We start from the raw sequence: 6,000 nt of genomic DNA on the forward strand, positions 1-6,000 counted from the left end.
CCCCAAACTTTTTAATAATTGCATTTTGACCCCAAAACTCCTTGAATACACGTTTTCATGTTCTTCCAAAAACCAAAAACATTTTTTTTCAAAAGTTCATCAGATTTCTGCTTGATTTTCAGCTAGTTTTTCAATCTTTTCGGAAACCGATTTGAACCTGATTTTTATCAAACCAAAGAGAAACTTTTCAGCCATCAAATACACATCAAATAAGCATCAAAAATCATGATTTTCATGGCTGGAATGTCACGTTTTCCAGCAGCACCAACACCCACTTCAAAACCATCATAAACATGATTTTCAAGCATTAAACAACAAGTTTCCATGATCAAACCCTCACACATACACCCAAAATCAAATCTCAAGCAACAAGATCTGGTTTAACACTTCAAGAACATAGCCAATCATTGATTAATTTACCAAACCTTACCTCCTTTGCTGCTGTCCGAGATTGCACCAAAAACAAGCTTCCAGAAGCACTTTTACGCCTATTTTAACATCAAAAACAACTTTAGAATCTTATGAAACATGAAGGCTGAAGATTCATGATGATGAAAAGAAGGTTTTCCTCACCTTAAGGTAACTAGAAATCACGTTTTCTTGGAGCTTTTGGTGATTGAATAAGAGATCCTAAGAAAGAACATGAAGAAAACATCATTAACTTAAGGAACCACCATGGCCGAATCTTCAAGGAGGAGGAGCAGCCTTCATACCTTGATTTACTCCATGAAAAGTGACATAGAAATGAAGAGGAGGAAGAGGTGAACACTTTGGTAAGATTAGATTTTTGATAGGGGTTTCGGTTTGAGAAAGAACGGAGAAAGTAGCTCAGGTGTTCATGGAAACTTCATGGTTTTCTTTCATGGTGTTCTAACCTTTTCCAAGAACAAAAATGATAGCCAAGCTGTCCAAGGGAGGCCGTGGCTTTTGGATGATGATTATCCAAAAGTTACTTGTCAAAATATCTCAGAAAAGGATAATTACTAAAGCTAGATGTATTAGAACTTAAGTAACTACACTACTAATGGATAAACATTAAGTTACTTAGTGTAAATGACACTAGTAACTGAATAATCATAAGAATAAAAGATATATGATGAAGCATTAGCAGTGCTAAGTTCATCTAAGAATGCCGGTATTATCTGTTACCGGTAGATTTCAAGCTCAGTTATCATATTACTAAACATAGATCAACATTAATCACAGTAGAGAAGATAATAATATAATATTCTGAATAAAATAATAATATATAAATATTATATTAATATAATTTTTCTCTCGAAATTCGTGACCGGCTCGTCACATAGAGTCTAACCACGGAAATCATAATTTTGAAATTCGGGCCCGAGGTGGCTCAAAAACGCAACTCTTCGCGACGTGCCTACTTAGATTAGGAAAGGTGTCCTGTGCAATCAAGCTGCTGACTCAGCAGCTTGATGACGTAGCACCTGTGCAGTGGAGGTGCTTATATGCATAGAAATTCCTAAAAATTCTGTAAAAATTCCGTTTGATCCCGAAAAAGCGCCGTTTCTTCGGGGCTAGGCCGTTACAGCGGTGATAGCACAGATGGATTTGTTTTCATCTGAGAGGATCATACAGCTTGCCATGGAAGGAGGTAACGCATGGTTGGAAGAAGGCAATAAGAAAGCAGAGGTTCTGAAGCAACAAAGCATCTCTAGACGCTTATCTGAAATTCCTACCTATGAATTACATAAGTATTTCTATCCTATTTTATATTTTATTTATCTTTTAATTATCAAAACCTTATAACCATTTGAATCCGCCTGACTGAGATTTACAAGGATGACCATAGCTTGCTTCAAGCCGACAATCTCCGTGGGATCGACCCTTACTCACGTAAGGTTTATTACTTGGACGACCCAGTGCACTTGCTGGTTAGTTGTGCGGAGTTATGAAAAAGAGTTGAGATTACGATCGTGCGTACCAAGTTGTTGGCGCAGTTGAGATCACAATTTCGTGCACCAGGAGAAAAAAAGCAACAATGAACAATCAATTGAGAAGAACAGAAGCTGTAAAATTAAAACAATAGAATGGTATCAACATGCTCTTCTGATCACTCAAACCACTCAACGTTGTTTCTCAACTCCACACTCATCACACAATGGTATCAATATTTTAATGAAAATAACTAGCATGCGTGCGTGTTTTTCTTTTAATCAATTTTTTGAAAAAAAAAAAACTGAATTCTATAATCTTTTTGGAACAAGGATCAAAGCATCATGGAAAGAAAGAAAACCAATGGAATCAACTACAATTAGTTTCGAATTCAAAACATAAAATTGAAGTTTTTTTGTTAGCAATTTTTAGTGTTTTTATGAGACTATAGTTTCTCATAGTAGATTGAGCAGATTCTTGGTGATAAGATATAGATATAGCTAAGAAGATCAAAAGATACAGAAGAAAGAAAAAGTGAAAAGCTGGTGTGCGTGTAAAACCTTATTTCCAATTCTTTGTATAGGGAATCCTTATCCCCAATTTGTATTATCTTTTCATCTTAATGAAATTATCTCTTTTTTCCAATCCAAAAAGAAAACAAAAAATGCAAGACCTAGAAAGCTTCATCTTATCCAAGTTCATAACAATACATCTTAGCCACTCTTTTGAATCACAAGAAGGCCATGATCAGGTACTATGTCATCATATTTGTTCTTACATCTCCATATAATTTATAAATAACCAATGTCTTGTACTTTACAGGATAAAGTTATCAGTAAACAAAAGATTTAAATTAGTGCGTGCAAAGTTCCTCACTTTCTCCTGTGCAGGAGAGATGCAAACCAAAGAAACACATTCTTGGATACTTTAAAAAATAGGAACAAGATGCAAGAGAGATCAAACCAAAGAAAGTCATCCCTCTAATAATGATAACGACCCTTTTTTTATTTATCTACTCTACTATCACTTTCAATGCAAAGCACCCATTAAATAAAAAAAGGGGTATATTCAAATTCCAATCATTGAAGAGAAGCAATTAACCCCAATTAAAGACAATATAGACAATTTTTTTTGCAAAATTCTAACCAGGAATGAAAACAGTAAGAAAAGATCAGAGTGTCAGGACTAACCAGTGACAGGGGAGAGGTCGCGATGGCAACTGCCCTACTCGACAGGGGAGAGTATGAGTTTCAGGAATTGTAGATGACAGGAAAAGCTCAAAAAATTGGGGGTTTCTGCAAAATTGGAGAATTTGATTAATGGTTGTAACAGGACAAGGGGAATGGACAAATTGAATTGTGATCAAATCCTCACCGGGGTGGGTTCTTCTGCTGATGAATCGGGGATCTGCGCTTGCTCGTTTGGCGCACTACCAAAAAGATAAGACGCGTGTTTCTGAACAATTGGAGGGAATCAAATGCTGGAAATACGAAACCGGGGGAATTAAAACAATGAATTGAAACCTACTTAGCTGCGTTTCTTGAGGTAGTCGCCAGGTATTGTTGCGAAACGAAGGGTGGGCGTGTTTCGCGCCTTTGCTCCTGCTTCTCTTCGCGCCAAAAAGACTTGCCAAATCGAGGGGCTTGAAGATATATACCCCGAATGAGCAGCGATTTTCACTGCCGGGCCGCTATCCAGGGGTGTTTTGCGGCTTCTGCCAGACCGCCACTCACCTGTGCCGCTATCCTTCGAATGATTGGCGGTTATGGCCAATGCCACTATTTAGTCGCAGCTATCCTCCGCCTCTGCCGTAGTGATATTCTGTTAAATTGTTTTAATTGGTGTTTTAATTTTATAATATTATAAAATCAAGGATTTGTATAATATATTATCTTATAATATTAGATATTTTATTTAATATAATAATATTATAATTTATATGAGTAAAATTATATATATATATATATATACTAATAATAACAAATTAATAGGAAGAGTACTCCTGGCTGGTTTGAACCTTGATCACCTCTATCATGGGTGAGAACATATCATATATGAAATTATGAATTACCACAACGTTAATTCTAAAGTTTCCTGCCAATTTGGAGTAGTTAAGATGTCATGACTCATGAGTCACACCTTTTCAAATTTTTTCCTATATTTTTCATGCGTTACAAAAGTTTAGTTTGAGAAGCTTGGAAAGTTATTTTTTTAAATTTTTTACTTATAAAAAATTATATTAATAATATTGTTACGATGGGTAACCGGAGATTGTTGGGTTGGACTCGCTGGGTTGGCTCAATCGTCTGAGGAAAGAAGCCTTCGAGCGGGTCTGCGCCTTGGGGGCCTCCGTCTGACTTGTGAGTATGAACGAATGGGGGGTGGTACCTGCAAAGACACTCAGATGCCTAAGTCAGCAAAGGTGTGAGCAGATCTAGAGAGTATTGGAACTTAGAGATACTTGAGAAGTGTCAGTATATTTATAGGGATGGACCAATAACCACCGTTGGAGTAGTTCCACCTTTTAAGGAGAATAACCGTCCCTTTATCTTAGGGTGGTTGAGATATGGCTCTTGGAAGTGGTTAGAGAGATTCTAGGGACAGTTATCCTCTTGAGGGAGGGTTTATCTGCCAGCTGATCCTCGTACCGACTTCTTTAGAGCAACTCGTGAAGATAGCCGACTTCGTGGCATCTGGTTTGCGTAGTGTGAGGCTCAACTCTTTTGGGTTGGGCCTTTTTACTTGGATCCTGGGCCTTAGCGTTGGGCCAGGGTATGAACAGTGCCCCTACTCGAGCCCAATTTCTCTTCAAGATTTGGGTTCGAGTATTCTACTCGGGGTCGTAGCCGACTTGTTGGGGGACCGACGTGATGGTCTGGAACCGACGTGACTTTTCGTGACCTTTTGGTTCTTACAGTTACGTCTAATCAGACGTCACGTCTGTTAGGGATTTGCGTAGGGATTGATGGCCTTGGTAACGGTGCATTCTTATTAATGACTGCTCCGTTTTTACCATTGTGCCCCTAGTACATTTATAAATACTTTCCCTCTCTTTCGTTGTTTTGTTTCTGCAATTTTTCAAATTTTCTCTTCTTCTTCATTTGTTCGTGGTGTAACCTCCGTTCGAAGGCTTTCATCTTCCTTTCTCTCACTCCCAGACAAAGGTTAGTCTTTTCTTCTCTTCTCCACGAAAAATGCTTCTTTTTTGCATGTTTTTATTTCTCAGAGAAAAGTTGGTTCGTAGGTTCTGACTCCATATTCCCCTTAGAGACCATATTTTTTATTTTCCTTTTCTTTTTTCCTTTGTAGGTTTTTCTCACCTTTTTAGGAAAAACAATGGCCTCCGTAGGAATTCTTGCTCAATGGGTCGATGTCACGGTTTTAGGAGAGGAACCTTTGGTTGACGCCGAATTTATCACCCACCTTCGCACTCATCACAGGTTTTGTACTTCTGAGGAGGATGAGCCGAAGTACGAGTTAGTGATCCTGGGTCCGGAGGACCGGGTGTGCTTTGGGAGGGTCACTGAGGCGGCCCCTCCTTTCTTTTTTATGTACGAGAGCATGATTACCCGTTTGGGTGTTTTTCTTCCATTTTTTTGACTTCGAAATGTCTGTGTTACGTCACTGCCAAGTTGCTCCTACTCAGCTTCACCCCCAACTCTTGGGGTTTTCTAAAAATTTACCAGTTTATCAGCCAAGCCCTGGAGTTTCCAACTTCCTTGAGGATTTTCTTCTATCTTTTCCATATGACCAAGCCCTTCAGTGGGCAAAATAATAAACAACAATGGGTGTCCTTCCGGGCTATACAAGGTCGGAGGGTTTTCACCCTTTTTGATGAATCTTTTCATGACTTCAAAAATTATTTTTTCAAAGTGCAAGCTGTAGAGGGTCACCACCCCTTTTTCCTGGATGAGAATTCTTCCCCTCTCTTTCCTCTGCATTGGTTGGAGGCCTCCCCCTGTGAGAAGTATGGTCTGGATGACCTAGATGAGGTGGAGACAGCCATTGTGGGTTCCTCCGAGAAGTATGGGGGAGGGCCCCATATCTGGATACTAAAAAATTTCTCCAGGGGTCTCCGACCTTTGTTCAGACACAACTAGGTAG

This window comes from Arachis hypogaea, chromosome 20 (assembly GCF_003086295.3).
Source record: "Arachis hypogaea cultivar Tifrunner chromosome 20, arahy.Tifrunner.gnm2.J5K5, whole genome shotgun sequence".
Classification (NCBI taxonomy): domain Eukaryota; kingdom Viridiplantae; phylum Streptophyta; class Magnoliopsida; order Fabales; family Fabaceae; genus Arachis; species Arachis hypogaea.